The 17,590-nt window shown below is 44.7% G+C and overlaps 1 long non-coding RNA gene across 1 annotated transcript; it reads right to left on the bottom strand.

The window, feature by feature from the left end:
- Positions 1-7,513: 7,513 nt before the first annotated feature.
- Positions 7,514-17,368, bottom strand: LOC106727192. The gene is made up of 2 exons (XR_001363368.1): positions 17,127-17,368; positions 7,514-10,368 (listed from the first exon to the last, which is right to left on the bottom strand). It is a non-coding gene; the product is annotated as an uncharacterized LOC106727192 (long non-coding RNA).
- Between the last annotated feature and the right edge of the window lie 222 nt (positions 17,369-17,590).

Below are 17,590 nucleotides of genomic sequence, written 5' to 3'. Positions count from 1 at the left end.
TTTGAGGTCAATATGAAGTATGATAAGTTCTCCTGAATAACAACTCTGGGAAGGTGTAGAATTTTGTCTAGGGCAGAAATTTCTGATAATCATATGAATAACCTGGTAAACACATATTTACATGTGACATCTGATTGTCACATCTTTTGGGGTTTGGTAATCAAGTTAAGGATGCTGCCTGAATACTAGGAAAATGGTGAGAAAACACCATCTTTATTTTATTCAGTTGTTTTTGATGCTTTTCAATTCTGACTTTATTTAGCTGTTTCTCACATGTTCAATTTTGGCTCCCCATTGACAAAGAAGCATGGAATTGTTGGGAGATAAAATTCAGAAGCATGAAGTGATGTCCAAACATTGGGTGGAACTAAGATTAGGGCTTCTAATTTCTAGATAAAAATGCTGCACTTTCCTGTACACGGGCTATATTAGCAGTGTTTACCCACAAAGAAACCAAATTCATAGTCTTCAGTGGTGGTGACTTCTTTTTCCCCAGTGAAGTTCCCTGGTATGAAATCAATTTGTATACATGTGTTATGACATGACATTGATAATCACAACCCTTATACCACCTAATTGGTTATATAAGAGAATAACTTAGGGAGACTGTTCCATTGTTTGGACTTTTTTGCTTTCTACTTTGCACAATGAAACCCATATTCTGGGACAAATTTTCACTCAGGGACAAATGCCTGAATCTCTTTTCTGATAATTGTGCTCAGAATATAGAGACCATGGTTAAACATGGAGTTCATACTTCAGTCTCATTCATATTTCACAAATGGATATCAATTAGAAGGCAGGGAGTTGCTATTTTGGGGTTGCACTATTAAGACCATTTCTTACTTTCTAAAACAGTAATTTCCCCTAGAGCAGTGGTTCTCAACCTTCCTAATGCCGCGACCCTTTAATACAGTTCCTCATGTTGTGGTGACCCTCAACCATAAAATTATTTTCGTTGCTACTTCATAACTGTAATTTTGCTACTGTTATGAGTCATAATGTAAATATCTGATATGCAGGATGTATTTTCATTGTTATAAATTGAACATAATTAAAGCATAGTGATTCATCACAAAAACAATATGTAATTATATATGTGTTTTCTGATGGTCTTAGGCGACCCCTGTGAAAGGGTCATTCGCCCCCCAAATGGGTCGCGACCCACAGGTTGAGAACCGCTGCCCTAGGGAATTTAAAATTTCTGTCAAAACAGATGGGGGAAAGCCAGAGTTAGTAATCAATGTATCTAAATATTGGGATATCATAACTTAACTCTTCCAGTACAGGACTTTGACTCAGTGCCAAGTCTCCGTATGAGATTCATTAAGGTGTTTCATTCACTTTCAATTGTCATCAGCAATAACCAGTCATTCATTCTTTCACTCCTATTGAATGTTTGCCATTTGCTGGGCAAATTCGCCCACAAAAAGAAATTCTCCACAGCATCCCTCTCCCTGTACAGAAGGAAGATTCCCAGAGAAGCTTAATGTTTTGCCACTGAATAGTAGCCACTGGAATAATCCCAGCTACCCGCCACATGTACAACAATCATGTCCTAACTGAATCCAATGTCTGCTTCCAAACGAGTATCCATGGAAAAGTCCCAACCAATGGCCACTCTGTAAAGTAGGTCTCCATAAAATACCACTGTGGGGAGAAGCTGTTTTGTGTTTGAACATGTATTTGCCAAGCTCTTACATAATCAGTCTCCTGATAACTTTGGTGAGAATCCATAACTATCTATTGCTTAAATTCCACTTGAAGAGTTCCCTAAGCCACCTGTGATTTCTATTTTAAAAGAAATCCACAGCCTTTTAAGTTACTACCTTTGACCATGCCTCAGACTTCAAAGTGTTCCCCGAACACTATTGATTCTCACCATGACAACAAAACACAAGATATTTGGAGCCCGTGTTACTGTTGTTCTTACAATTTTAGTCGCTTGTAGATGTTCGCTATTGGATTCTTACTACACACTTTGATCACAAATGAAAAATTTCTCTTTAAACCACTAATCACTATTATGTTTATGGAATTAGAAGCAAATGGAAAGAACCAAAATGAAATCGTGGATCGTAACAAGCATCTAAGCCCGACAGTTCCTTCTGGTGTAGTCACCAGCGCCAGTGGCACAACCGCCCAAGTCGAGTCCCCTTCCACGCCGAAGGCAGGCAGGCATTTTGCCTGTGTAATTGTTTGGCCTTGGAGGTGGGTTAGTGCATCACAAAACTCCTATCAATCCATCTCTCACGAGTGGAAACAACCATGCTTTGTTAGGTTGGTTCTCAATCCTCGGTGCCGGGGGCCCAGTTCCTGCCGAGCCCAGGCCCTGGCCATGCAGGCCTTTCAGTGTGAGGCCAGGCTGGCAGCTCCCTGGGACCGGTGGCAGCAGTGCTCTCACCAGCGATGGGAGTTGGGCAGCACCTTTCCAGCCTCTCCCATTGTGCTTGCCATTGGTGCTAATACATTTTGGAGCTTCTTCCATTTGCTTTGGCTTTACTACAGGAAGAACAGGTGTTTCTTCCCTCTCCTCATTTCTCAGAACTGCACACTGCCCAACCAGCTCTGATTTGCCTGCTGGCATCAAATGTAGGGCAAATGGAGAAGATCTATTGGGCTAATCTACTGGCTTCATCTCTTGAGGAGGTTTCCTGAATACTTATCAGATTTGGGTTCCAAAGGCTCAGAACCTAGCTCTCCAGTGAAGTATTTGGCGAGAGCAATGACCTTCAAAGTCCGCCATTTGTGGCTGGGTGTACAAAGCACCCAATCCACAAACTAGTCATCATTCCGGAGACTTTCCTCCATATGTGACACACTGCTCAAGCCGTCCCAAAGCATGGGGTCAAGGGAGAAGCAAGCCAGCCCACTGTGAGGCCAACTATGGCTGAGGTGCTTCTCACCTGTTACTCCAGCCTCCAAACAGCCCTTATCAAATCTGTTTTTACAAAGGAGACTGACACTCAAGAGAAGTTTAGCACACTTTTCAGTAGCACAGCCTTGAAGCACATGCAACAGGAAGAAGGGATAGGCTGCTTTTGTATTCAGAGACGGTGAAGTCTATGATAAGGGCTGCCAACCAGCAGTGCCATTTTGGTCTGCTGGTGAAGTGGGAAAAGGAAGGGACGTGGTTGAACTAAGCAGCTCACACGAGGAGTTTTAGGGTCCTACAAGCTCATTTATTCCTGCTAAGCTCAGACCCAACATTTGCTCCATTCCCTTGGAATTTTGCCTTGTTGACTGTACATTTGTAGGTCTCCCCACTAAGTCATGAATTATCTGATGAAGGTGATACCAGTGCCTCCCATGAGCTGAACTGAGTGTTCCTCAGTGCCAAGTGTTTTACATACTTTATCTTGTCTCATTCCCCCAGCAGCCCTGGAATGTATGTTATAATGTCCTCTGTATGCAGCTGAGACAATAAGGCAGGAGAGGTGCCTAACTGGCTCCACAGTTTCACCCCTGAAACATTGGAGCTGAGATTTGTGCTTAGTCTGATTCCAATGAATATTCTCATTTGCAAGATGCACACAAGACTCGCCACCTGAGTTCAAGTTCTGAGTTCTTGGAAGACCCCTTAATCCACTGATGTTTAGGAGTAAGTGCTCTGGCATTGAGGCCTTCCAACTCAGAGGGACACCAACAAGGCTTTGGAGGCAGCAGAAGGAGCTACTGCAAGGTGTGATTGGAGGACTTCACCTGCTCTCTCCCCGCCCCCCCCCCCCCCAAATTCCACCAGTAAAGACTTCAAGTTGATCCATTATTATGAAAATGCAAATGCTGGGAATATTCATTTCTTGAACCATGGTGGCCTGAATGGTTTATCAAGTTCTTTAACACAGTCTTACAAACATTCAGTTCAGAGGAAGGAATCTGACAGAGGAAAGCGGACAATGGAGTGGGAGTGGAAATAGAAAAGGGACTTGGGGTTTATGTGGGGACATTGTAGTGTGGTAAGTGGAGGCAAAAGGGAATTCTTTCTGAATGATAATGAAGGAGAGGTGAAATAATGAGGTGAATTTATTTCTTAGGCCTTATGTGATCCTCTGCAGGAGATCTGCATATAACCAGTCATTAGTACGTGGACAACCTGTGACATAGGTCAACACAAAGACAGTTTGCTGCCTTACAGACTTGGAGTCTAGACCTTACAGGCGATTGGCAAAATTCCAGTTCTTTAAGCAACATGGACAGTCATTTAGTTAGACATGATACAAGCTGACAAGGATTTGGTTTCCAACCAACTATAATCTGTGATGATTTGAAACATTCTTTTCTGATAGGTTTATCCCACTTACTGAATATTGTAATTTGAATGACATTGTTAGGCTCTGAGGTAGGGTATACAAAGGTGAGTCAGTCATAAGCCTGCCTCCCAGCAGCTTACTATGTAGTGCTGTTGATCAATAGTAAGCATATGACTAACACAAGGTGTTAACTAAAGGTGACGGGGTAACGCCATGAACAGAATGAGTGCATTCTAAAATTCATTGTACTTTGAAGGCTCTGTCTGTTATATAACTGCTTCATTCTTTAGGTTCGATTCCAAAGCCCACCACCTGAGTTCCGGTATTCACTGGGTCAAATCTTAGATTTAGACCTGAGGTGAGTTTTTTACAGTGTCTCTAACACATTTTTCTCCTCATAAGATGGGGACAGATCTGCTTCTAATGAGCTGTTATGTTGGTAACAAGTTAATGTATGTAAAGAATTTAGAGTAGTAATGCTTAGCATACAGGATGTAGTTAAAACGTTTAGTCATTGCTGTTGTTATCCCCATCACAATGACAGAGTCTGAATATTTAAAAAAAATAACAGAATGACATATCTAAGAAGGAACGGGAGTTGAGGAGACTGGAAGAGATTGGCCAAAGAACATATATACACATATGCAGAGCCCATGGACACAGACAACGATGTAGTGGAGGCAGGGGTTTGGGGGGGTGGATGGAGGGAGACAAAGGTGGTGGAATGAGAAACATCTCTAATAGTGTCAACAATAAAAAAAAGACGCAAAAATATAGAATTTGTTGATGCCCCTGAAAGTAATTAAATTAATAAAGAAAAAGAAATAAAATTCTCCCTGGATCCCAGGTTTTGCCTTCCCTCATACTCCTCCCAAATGTCAACAAATAGCTCCATTGACTGACTTTCAAGTCCACCTATCCTTCAGGACATCCATCCTTTCCTGCTGAGAGACTCAGAGACCCACAAAGGCAGTGAGGCTCGGGGAATGCAGGAAGGAGATTCAATCTCCAGCCTTCTGAAAGTGGGTGTGGTGGCAGCTTTGGGAGCCAAGTGAACCCGACACCTCTAAATCCCTGCAGAAGACAGCCCAAGCGGGCTTAGGTCCCAGGACTTACACCCTAATACTTAACAACTCCACCTGAATTTTTTGTAAACACGCCACTAAAAGCACGTGCCCACTGACACTCAGAGGTGGGCATCTCCTGTAACTTCGTCTCCTCCTCTATATTTGGCAAATGGACCCTTCTCTGAAGACTGCTGTTCATCCTTTAATAGCCACACTGAACAATGCACTTGAGTTTAGAGAGGAGGCTCCAGGATCGATAAGAATCAAGTGTTAGTAGGACTAAGAGGTCAGCACTAGAATGTAGGTCCTGGCTTCACAGAGTCATAACATCTTGGGTGTGAAATAATTAAAAAAGGACATCTAGCCCATATTCATACACGTGGTGCATTTTGAAAATATATATATTTTTATTGCTTTCAGAGAGGAAGGGAGAGGGAAGGAGAGGGAAACACCAATGATGATGAGAGAGAATCATTGTTGGCTGCCTCCTGCACGCTGCCTACTGGGGATTGAGCCTGAAACCCGGGCATGTGCCCTTGACTGAAATCAAACCTGGGACACTTCAGTCCACAGGCCAACACTCTATCCATTGAGCCAAACCGGCTATCTAACATGAGTTATTGCCTATTCAGGCAATCAGTGGCTGTGGAACAAGAAAGGGAAGACGTGTTTTCTTTATTTTTTAAACTAGAGACCCAGTGCACAAATTCATGCATGGGTGGGGTCCCTCGGCCTGGCCGTCGATTGGGGCCCATTAGGGCTGGCCAGCTGGGGGGGAGGGACCTCAGGAGGTTGGCTGGCCACCGGAGGTTGGCTATGGGAGTGCATTGACCATCAGGGGGCAGCTCCTGCATTGAGCGCCTGCCCCCTGGTGGTCAGTGCATGTCACAGCAACTGGTCATTCGGTCGTTTGGTCACTTTGGCTTTTACATATATAGATCTTTATTGTTGAAAGTATTACATATGCCTCCCTCCCCCCCCGCACCATTGACCCTTTCTAGCCTCTCCTGACCCCTCCTCAGGCCTTCACCATCCTATTGTCTGTGTCCATGGGTTATGCATATCCTATATAATAAAGAGCTAATATGTTAATTAGACTGAACAGCAGAACAACCGTCCAGACGACCTTCCGGACAAAGCCGGGCTTTCGAGGACTGAGCCCCTTGCACGAATTTCATGCATTGGGCCTCTAGATGTACATATATAAGTCCTTTGGTTGATCTCTTACCACCCACCCAGCCTTCCCCACCAGGAAGGCATGTTTTCATTGAATATTCTTTTGTACCTTGAATTTTAAACCACATACAAAAATAAATAAAAAGTCACAGATCTGAATAGTGTTATGGTTTCAGTGATGTCCCCCGAAAAGTAAAATCAGGAAAGCTTGCTAAGTGAAAAATAAAACTCTGCTAGTTCAAAATCCCAAAGGGGTGATGGGGCCACCTTATGATCACACAGCTGCCAGCACATTGCACTGATCTTTGAATGACTTGGACTTAGGACATACCCACATTTGGTAGCCATTCACCCTCACTTTCTGCTGAATATTTTGTCAAAACTGTCCAATAAAGGTTTGAAGATGCATTTTTTACATTAACCTAGTAGTAGGATTCTGAGCTATTTGGGGGCTATTGGAAGATGTGAAATGGCTTTCAAACTTTCCTCAGTTAAGCGATGTTACACTGCAGTCTTCCTGACTTGCTAGTAAATAAGATGAGAGCCTCATGCAACCATAACTACAGTCCTTTTTTTCCTTTGTCATTTTGAATTTGGAGGTTCTTTTGTCATTTCGAATAGGAAATATCTGGCATGTGCTGTATGACATTTAAAAATAGCATTTTTATTGAAAAGCAAACAGTGGAATGAACAGATTGTTGATGAGATGAATTCAACATTTCCAATGAAGGCATTCCAATTGCTGAGAGAAACTACCCTATGGCAATTGCAGAAAAAAATGCCTGCTATTTAATTGACATATATAACAAGTTAAAACTTATAGCATAGGCGATGAAACATCACAATTCCTGCCTTTCCCATCATTGCTGAAGAATTCATTAACGGAGTTCAAGCAACCATAATGAACGTCTTTGTACAAAGCTCGATTCTGTTCAGTTCATTGCTGTTACTCCCACTAGGCAGGGGAGGAGGTCTGCTACTGGTGCGCTGATTATGAGAGAAGAATTTTCTGGAAGCAGATATGCAGTGAAAGGTAGAGAGACAGCCTGAGCTGTTGTGTTCTCCAGGCTTTTTTCACTGCTCATCATAAACCTCTGGAGAGAATCTTCAATATTTTTAAAGCAGAAATGTGCTAACAAATGAATTAATGACTCTTTCTGTTGGTTTCTAAGGGCCAGCCTCAAATGACCCTGGCAAGCAGCTAGAATTTGCTGCACAGCTATTGACTAACTTGGATTTCGTCAGCCCTCTGAGGAGGGTCAGGTAGGTAGGTGGGCACCACACAGGCCCTTTAGTCATGGGCAGAAGAGGGGTGAGGAGAAGAGGGGGCATTTCACCCAGAGCCCTCTGCTGTGGGCAACCTTGTGCAGCCAGCTCCCCAGGTGGGGTTCATCCTGCCCCCTGGGCAGGGGCCGGTGGCTTAGATGTGGGGCCCTCCTGCAAAGGGGCCGCATGCCCGGGCCTCTAAGGTCTGCCATTTCCCCTCCAGCCCACTTCTGGAGGCCCTGCCCAGGAGAACGGCCTCCCAGTGGGGCCTTGGGTTGTTTTTGTTTTGTTTTCAGAAGAAACAAACCTAAATCTGAAGAGAGCTGTTTCAGTGACCGAGGGAGATAGCAGCTTTGGTTCCATAGGAGAGTGTAGAGGCGGCAGGGGAGAAGGGGTGCAGCTTGGCGGCTCAGAGCCTGGACGCTGCAGTCCCCCACAGGTCAAAGCCTGGCTTTGCCCCTTGCCCGCTGTGGGGTCTTGAGCAAACGACAGAACCTCTTATCTACCTCAGTTTCTTCACTTTTGAAATAGTAATAATAATGAGTACTCACTCAAAGGGTGGCTGGGAGGATTGAATAGGTGAAAATGTGAAGTTCTCAAACAATGCCTGGAATACAGTGAGTGCTCATTGAGAGCCTGCTACTATGATGCACTGATCTGGAGAAACTGACACCAGGTGCGAACATCTGGCCCATGGAGGACTCAGTAAATACAGCCCAGGTGTTGAAATACTCAGAGAAGAGAGCAACTAGCAGTGGGAACGTGACATTTTCAGCACCTATAAAAAGCACAGTAATAAACACACACACAGCGAAACCCAGAGGAATGGTCTTATGAGACAGGATAACATTTTGATGGTTAGGAGGTTAAAAGCAGGCAGCAGTTATGTTGTCTTGGAAGGAATTTGGACTTTTTGTTTAAACAAGTTAAGGTCAAAGTCCCTCATGTTTCCAAACAACACCTGAGGTGGTTCTGTTTTGGTTCACAACCAGTCAAGTTTGGCCGCAGTCAGGAAGGGGCAGGAGACTTGTCTGAGACAGGCCTAGGCCTGCTGTCACTTTCCCTGGCCCTCTCCGTCTGAACGCCAAGATGGCCCTACCTTCACATTTGCTCCGGATTCCAACACTCTACCCCATGCTACCGCCCTCGTGGCTCCATCCTCATGCAGTCTGTCCTGCTCAGCCTCCCAGTTCTCCCTCTGCCTCTAGTCTACCATCCCTTCTAGAGCCCCAAGCCATCTCTAAAATGCAATGTAAAACACATAACTCCCCTACTTAAAATTAATTTCCTTAAAACACTTAAAATCCTAACTCCATCCCACCACCCGCGGGCTGCTATCCTGCTTGACTTTTGACCCTTTCTCCCTGAGGCCCAGCTGCACTGTTCTATCTGTTTTCCAAACATATCGAACCTTTTCCAAGCTCAGGACTTTTGCTCCTGCTGTCCCCTCTGTCTGGCCTTCTCTCTTCCTGATCTCCATGTGGCTTCTCTTTACAATCTTGTGCCGGCTCCAGCGCCACCTCCTCAGAGAGAGCAACTCCTGCAAGCCTGTTTAAAGCAGCCTTTCTTAGACTCTATTCCCTTCCCTTCACTTCATCATTTTATAGCGCGAACTCATTCAGTTTGATTTGTTTGTTTCTCAATGAGGATGCTTGCTCTCATTGGCATACAGACTCCACAACAGCAATAGCTTCATCGCTCCATTTCCGGCTCCTATAAGGCTCCCTGGCATGGAGCAGACCCTCCATAAAGAATAGTGGAGTGAACAGACATTGCTACTGCCCAATGCAGGGCTCACAGTAGACCTTCGTCCATCTCCTCCCTGCAACCTCCCTTAACAGTTTCTCATCTTCTAATCCTGTCATCTTAGGACTCCAGAAAAGCACAGTGTTACCTCATCCCCTCCCTCCCAAGTCGGTACAAAAACTTGGCTGCTTCTTGGTAGTGATACAACTTTCTGAGAAAGATTGGAGGCTTCAACTTAACTGGACCCTGGATAATTATTCTCAGATTGATTCTGGAGTTATTTTCCATATCCCAGGTTCTTCTGTATTGGGGGAGACTGGTAATTGGCCCTTTCCAAACCAAAATTCATGACTCCCCTAAGCCCAGTCTGATGCTGGAAGCCTCTGCAACCCGGCCCATTTACTGGGACGGAGAGGGTTTTATACAACCGAGTTCGTTCTGGGCCAATTCACCTTGTAAATTCTACCCAATGACAGTCTCTGGAGAATACGGCTTTAATTGTATTTTTAATAAGGGTGTGAACAGGAACGAAGTTAATTGACTTTAAAATGTCTGAGACAGAAAAGCAAGTGTTGGTTAACTAAAGATCAACATAGGAACTGGGAAATGTAATGCATGGTGGTAGGGAAGCTTGATCTTTATCTTTCAATCTCATAATTATCAAGTTTCTGGCAACCTGATTTCCACACTGCACATACATGATTTTAGTCACGAGGCTCTGCAGGGCCCCTCTGAGTGTAGCGCTAGTTAGACAGGTAGAAAGCTTAATATTATGTTCGAGATCATGCTTTCTAAAGAGGAGAATGATGGTGTTGCTACCCAACAAAAATATGGTTTGGACGGTTCTCTGGGGTCCATGCCACCTAAAACAAGAAACAGAAACAAGTAATGAAGATTTGGGTCTTAGCTGAGCAGTAAGATCAGCTCTTCCCAAAGCGCTATGCAGCTCTCTGAAGAACGGTAAGTTAATACGATGCCCAGGACTCATTCTTAGTATCTTGATGCAAGGGCTGTACGGATGGGGCCTGGGCAGCCGCATTGTTAAAGCTCCTGAGATGATTCTCACATGCAATCAGTGTTGAGGCTTGCGTTTTGGTATAAAGATACTGGAAATTGTTCTTCAATCAGTAATAGATTGCGAGACAGAAAAAAGAGAATACCCATTTTGGGATGGCACAAAATTGACCTATCTTCTTGTCCTGAAGAGGCTGCAGGGCCAAGACTCTAGCTTCCCTCCACTAGCCTTCACAAAGCTCCCAGCCTCACCACTAGCAATAAACGCAGAACAAGACATACAGTGGCAAGAATTCTTTAAAAATGCAGCTGTAAAAACTGCTGGGTTTCTCTCTCTCTCTCTCTCTCTCTCTCTCTCTCTCTCTCTCTCTCCCTCCCTCTCGTATGTAATAAAAGTCACTATTTGGTCAATCGAAGCTCCAGAAAAGAAAAAATCACAATAGCTAGAGAGCTCTGGGGCTAGGGAGCCTTCACTTCCCAAAGGCAGGAATGGATGAGCTGTAGGTGTGCATGGCTGAGCTCTCACGTGGATGGAAGCTCAGGTAGGCTCCTGGGACCCCTGTGGCTGCCTGCAGACGGACGCTAACACTCAGCACAGGGTTGACAGCTCAGCCAGACTAGTCATCTTTTACCTACTGGGCCATAACACTAATTCATTCATCGAAGGAATAACATTGCCAGGTACAGAGTATTCTGTAACAGGAGACTGGGCACACGTTCTTTAGGAGCCAACGCAGATACGCGGAATTCAGTGGCTGAGAATTCTACTCTCATCTCTCTTGCCAGCAAGCTCAAGGCCCAAGGCAAGTAATTAAACACCATTTCTTAATTTGTAAAGTGTGGGAAGTGAGGGGAGATCACAGTTTGTAATAAAATAGCTATTGTTGGCACTAATGGGCATGATAATGAAGCCCTTTGCAAGATTACACAAAGCCTGGTCAATACAGCAGCTGTGAGGTACCATTTGCTCCATCCTTAGCTCAGGTTAATTCCAGGGCACCCCAAAAGCACACAGCATATGGGCAGCTGGTCACACCTTTCATTTGCAACACACCCAAGTCAATAGAATAGCTACAAATATCATCTGCGAATTAAAAAGACTACATAGAAATACAAGTGTACATAAAATTTCCACAAAGCAAAGACCACACATCCTGACTGTCCATTGACTTCTCTTTAAAATATCGCCCTTTTGATTTTATTTCCCATGATTATGATCTAGAGACCTGGTGGTTTTGTTCAGTGATTCTCAACTTTGGCTTCACATTAGAATACTCTGGGGAACTAAACAACGGTAACACTGATACCCATGCCCCATTCCTAAATGAACTCAATGAAGACTTGGGAGAGAGGGTGGGGGCATCAGTAGTTTTTCAAAGCTTCCCTAGGATTCCAACGGTTCTCCTCCACATCACCAAACACTCCCCACACATTTCCTCCTCCTGCCTCCTGTGCATTGCTCTTTACTTGGAGAGCCCTCTCTTCCTGTCTCCATGTCTCCATTTGTCTTTGGCTTAGCCTTACACCCTTCAATGGCCATCTCTCACCTTGTCTTTCTCATTGTACTTTAGGGCTTAGGGCACACTGCCCTCTGGAACTTCCGACTCTAACTGTATCATCCATGTAACCTTGGCTGTCATCCTACATTGCTCCTGATGGCTTACATTTATGCCTACCTTCCCGACTAGGTAACATGCTCTCCAGACCAAAGACCTGGCTTTATTAGTCATTTATTTTCCCCATGGAGTCTGGCACTGAGTTCTTGGCATAGAAGATGCTGAAAAAATATGTTACTGTGGATGTAGATACATGAAAGTTCATCCTGTCAGCTTCTTACTGCCATTTCCCCTCCAGATTTAGATTCCAAGTGGCAATAAACAAGGGCTACTTGTATACTTCCCAGAGCATCTTGTACAGCGCTCTGGCCCCAGCCACCGGAAGGAAACTCCTCTTGTAGGCGAGTGTCTGCGGAAGCCCCCAGTCCTCAGGTTGTCAGGGACAGCCACCGCCCACGATTTCATCGCACATTCCCCACTAGCACTGATGGGCCAATAGCTCATCAATTCCAGAATCACTGCAGGACTGTGAGGAGTGGGGGCGGGACACACACACACACACACACACACACACACACACACACACCAGTAGACTCAAGTAGAATCCAGGCCTCTGATACCCGAGGCCAGAGGCTGCCTCTATCAATACCAGAATCTGACTGCTTTCCCCTTTGGAAGAAATGAAACTGCAGGAGCAAATCAGATCTTTACTTCACTGACATACGCCAGGGCCACTTTAGCTGGTGGACAAAGAGCCCCACACGGCCTTCTGTGATGTCCTTGGAGCAGCCTTGCATCTTGGAAACCAGCCCTGCATCTTGTTCAAACCATTTTAAGCAAGAGAACAGGGAGGAGGAAGACACATTTGTCACCACAGTGAAGTGATTTATTCCAGGACTTTGCACACAAACGAGAAGCCCTGGCTGACTCCTCGTCTGACTTGACAAATTGCCACGAACAACAGACACACTGTCCTGGGAAGTGATTTAAAGTTAAGACTGTAAACCCAGAATCAAAATGACCCTTTGGTCCTAGGGTATCTGACAGTGTCTTGAGATTCGCCTGAGTCAGAGGTTGGGTGATGACGAATGTAACTGAGAGGGCGAGGTCTACGCCCTCCATCTTACCCCGGATCCTCCATATTTAGGCAGCAGCCATTAGCCATGTGCTCCGCAAGGAGCTTCTTCCCGGAAGCCCAAGCCTCTACTCTTTAACTAACCAATGACAATCAAGGGAAGTGCGCGCCATAGACACAACCACATCCTGTGTAACAAGACCCCGACTTGCACCTGGCCAATCGGCAGGGCCCACAGTCCTCTCTCCCTCCCTTACTCCAACCCCCCTATAAAACCCCTCTTCCCACAGAGCTAGCTCTCTCTCTGCCACTTGCCGCTGCGTCGGCGAGTGTGGGGGGAGCTCAAGCTAGCTTGAATAAAGACTCTCTGCTTTTGCATCAGACTCGGCACTCCCTGGTGGTCTTTTGGGGATCCTGAAATCTGGGCATAACATTAACTACTGGGTCTAGTCCATCAAATCCGATGGGGACATGATGAAGTGGCTGCCAGTCACCGCCTGCCCAGCGGAAGAGTGGGGTTGGGGCGAGCATAGAGGGGACTGCTTTCCTCTTGTCTACTGCTTCACCGAGTAACTGGATTTGGGGACAGACTTGAGCTGGAGTCTGAGTCAAGAACAGAGGAACAGTTAAGTTAGGAAAAAAGAAGAAAAATGTATCATATCTTTGTCAAATCGTTCTTCTATACCAGCATTGTTCAATGGAGATATAATGTGAGCCACAAGTGTGGTTTAAAATTTTCTATCACCCACATTAAAAATAAAATAAAATTAATTTTCATATATTTCATCTAAATTAATACATTCAAGATATTATCATTCTAACATATAATCAATATAAAAATTGATGAGATATTTTTGGGTCTAGTTCTTTGAAATCTAGGGTGTATTTTATTCTTCCAGCACAGCTCAATCTGGACAGGCACATGTCAAGCACCCAATAGCCACACATGGCTAGTGTTGCATATTACACAGTACAGATGGAGACCTGTGTTGATGAAAAGAGGCCACGTGCTAACGTGACTAACTCAGGGAGGGCCTGCGAGGTGGTCTTGAAAACTCAGAGACCTAAAGTAACCACAAAGGCTGATCTGAAATTAAAACTTTAACTAAAAGGAGTGATGGTGGGTAGTCACGTTCTCGGCTGGTATCTTCCCTGACCAAGGTCAGTCTTTACATTAACTGGGCCTATTATCTTTTTGCATCTATAACATGTTGTTGGAATGTCAGTCATTTTCCTTTTTTCTGGACCTCTCAAAGCACAGGCACTGCTCTGCGGAGACCACAAGTCCCCTCATTGTTATTGAGTTAATTGTTGACTGTTAACTATCCTGCACCCACCTAAGTCAAAGACGTATGTGTCTATCATTTTCCTTTTTTAAAAAAAAAATATTTTTATTGATTTCAGAGAGGAAGGGAGAGGGAGAGAGAGATAGAAACATCAATGATGAGAGAGAATCATTGGTTGGCTGCCTCCTGCATGACCCCTACTGGGGATCGAGCCGCAACCTGGGCATGTGCCCTTGACCAGAATCAAAGGTGGGACCCTTCAGTCCACAGGCCAACGCTCTATCCACTGAGCCAAACCTGCTAGGGCTTCATTTTACTTTTTATCCAATCCCAGAGGTTCCCCCCACCACTTTGTTTTCTCCCACCTCCCTAGTCTATCACCAACAGAGTTCATGTAACCCACCTACATCTTCCCTTTTGATCGTAATGTACCAAACAAGGTAAAAACCCGCCATTCTCCAGAGCACTATCTCAGTACGCTGAGATTCTGCTTCCTGGCAATTGTCAACAGTTTGGCTCAAATAAACTCACAAATATTCTTTACAGGTTTGAATGTTTTTTACATTAACAGCCACTAACAAACTTGGGACATCAGCTAGAAATCACTGTTAACATTTAGCTACCTAACATACTTCTGATATTTTCACTATCCCTGAGAAGAGGTTATCTCAAAGACCATATGCTAGGTTAGCAAAATGTTTTGGGCTTTGGAGCAAAACAGACTCTGAGATTAAAATACTAGCGTTGTAACCATGGGCTAGCTGCTTATCCTCTCTGAGCCTTGATTTTTTCAACTATTAAATCATGACAAAAATAGCTAACTTATCAGATTGTTGAGAAGATTAAATAAGTATAAAGTACATGGCACAGCTTAGTATAATATAATAGGCCTTGAAACAACAATTTCCCCCATATAGAACTCAACTTGATTTCTAAGGGGCCATTTTATTGTATTTGAGGCGCTAGTGCTTCATGTATTACACTTCTAGATCTTTCCCTTGAGGTTTCTTCTGCTAAGGCAGCCCTTTCCCCAGATCTTCCTAGCCTGGGCCCCTCTTATCAGGCAAGTTTAAGTTCAAGAGTGAACATAAAGTTCTAATGGAAATTTTCTCGAGCTGCCTGCCTTAATAAAGTTGCCTCTAAGCCTTGGTACACTCTAGTCCCCAGGCTCTCTACTTCTTTCATGGCATTTATCAATATCTGAGGTTATCTTATTTATATATTATCCCCTGCCCCTCATCTGTCACTCTCTCTAGCATAGAAGCTTCACAAAAGCCAGCACCTTGTCTGTCTTATTCAGAACTCAAGTATCTGTCGAATGAATGAATGAATGCTTAACCCAGGGAGGTGAATGTAAATGGTACTCCGATTCTAAAGGTAGGGAAAAAAAAGAAATTCCATAGCTCTTTTTACCTTAAAAGGATTGCTCAGGAAGTCAATGGCCCAAAGCCAGCCAGCCTCGCTTGCTGAGTTTCTGGAGCCCCAGCAGGAGTGGGAGGGTAGGAAAATTATTCCACAGGTGATCTTATTGTTCTGCCTATAAGTATGTATCACATGCAGGGTGTATGTTCATGCCACTTAAAACCATCAGAAGATTTGGTCATTCCTGCTCTTTAGAAGAAGAACTGGGATCTATGGCCCTGACACAACTCTCTGCTATGGAGAGCTTGGCGGCACCGGGAAAAGGAGTGAGTGTCAACATCACACAGACCTGGGCCTGGATCCCAGCTTTTGCCTTTTACCAGCTATGCAAACTGAGGCTTAGAAAAATACGCACATTTTTATAAGCCTCAGTTTCTTTATCTGTGAAGCTTTAAATGATCATTTATCCCCTGCAATGTTGACATAAAAATCATTGAGGTTATGATGTAGGAAAGTGCTTAGTACAGCTCAAAGGCTCGATGATGTAGGGATCAATATTGTCATCTTTGCATACAAGAACGCCCTGCAGAACATACTGACCAATCTGTGGAATGGGTACTGCGGGGCTGCCCCATTTCCTTTTAGGGTTCTGATATTTCTTTCCCATATTTCCATGTCAGTCATCCAACTTTTTGCAAATGAGGGGCCAGGATGAGGGGGGAGGTGGTGGGGAGAGAGAGAGAGAGAGAGAGAGAGAGAGAGAGAGAGGAAGCTGAATTGGCTAAATCTATGCCAAGCTTGAAAGACGACAGTGGAGACATTTCTCTCTACAGAGACAGTTTCTGGTGCATCTGGGGATGGATGCAGCCAGGAGACCTCTCCAGTCTCCATGCCCAGCTGTTCGTAGCTACAGGCAAAGATCTAGCTGTTGTGTATTCAAGTTTATGGGCCAAAAGAGAACTGAGGAAAACGACTAAGAACCCACGCCAGTCTGGCCGTATTTCACTTGCTGGCAACAGAGTGCTCTACTTGATGAAGGTGAAGCAGCAGATCCGACAACCTTCTGAACCCACCACTCATCCTTGGGAATATTTAGACCAGAATTGATTTTACTCATTCTTCTATGGATATAGAAGAGAGATTGCTCAAAAAAGCATGCAACTGTTTAACACTTACTTATAATCTTACATTCATATTAATAATAGCAGTTTTTCATTGACCAGGCATTACATAAACACTACTTCCATTCTCCCGACAACAGTGCAAGAAAGGCAGTATTGTTCCCCATTTTACAGACAGAAAAGGTGAGGCTCAGAGAAGTGACTTACCGAAGTGTGGGAGCCAACATTGGAAGCCCAGTCTGTTGGCTGCAATGCTCCGCGTGTCCTCTGCTAAACCTTGCTGGCATTGGTAATGGAAGACCCAATGAGTCTAGTCCCTTAAAGGCAAAGTGCAGAGGTCCAAAAGAACACATTTCCTGTTCCTACTATTCCCTGGGGAGCAAGTGGCACTTCAACTCAAAGCCAAGCCTTGGCCCCCTGTCTGACATCCAGCCAGGTGACCCAATGAGCTACCGTGACCCTCTGCAGGACCGGAAACTCCCAGGGGGAGGACCTACCCCAGGAAAGCCACTAAAAGGGTTTGTGAGGCGCGATCCCCAGGAAGCAGAGATTGGGGAAGCCCTGGGAAACTGTCCCGGAGCTCAGGGAAGGAGGGCTTTCACCTTAGCAGCTGGCTGACTCCAGACCAGGGCAGGCTGTAGGTGATTCCCAGGGCCAGCCCAGCCAGCAGA

Source organism: Myotis brandtii, unplaced genomic scaffold (genome assembly GCF_000412655.1).
Source record: "Myotis brandtii unplaced genomic scaffold, ASM41265v1 scaffold384, whole genome shotgun sequence".
Classification (NCBI taxonomy): domain Eukaryota; kingdom Metazoa; phylum Chordata; class Mammalia; order Chiroptera; family Vespertilionidae; genus Myotis; species Myotis brandtii.
The sequence above is the reverse complement of the archived record's forward strand: the minus strand, read 5'-3'. Positions and strand labels throughout refer to the sequence as shown.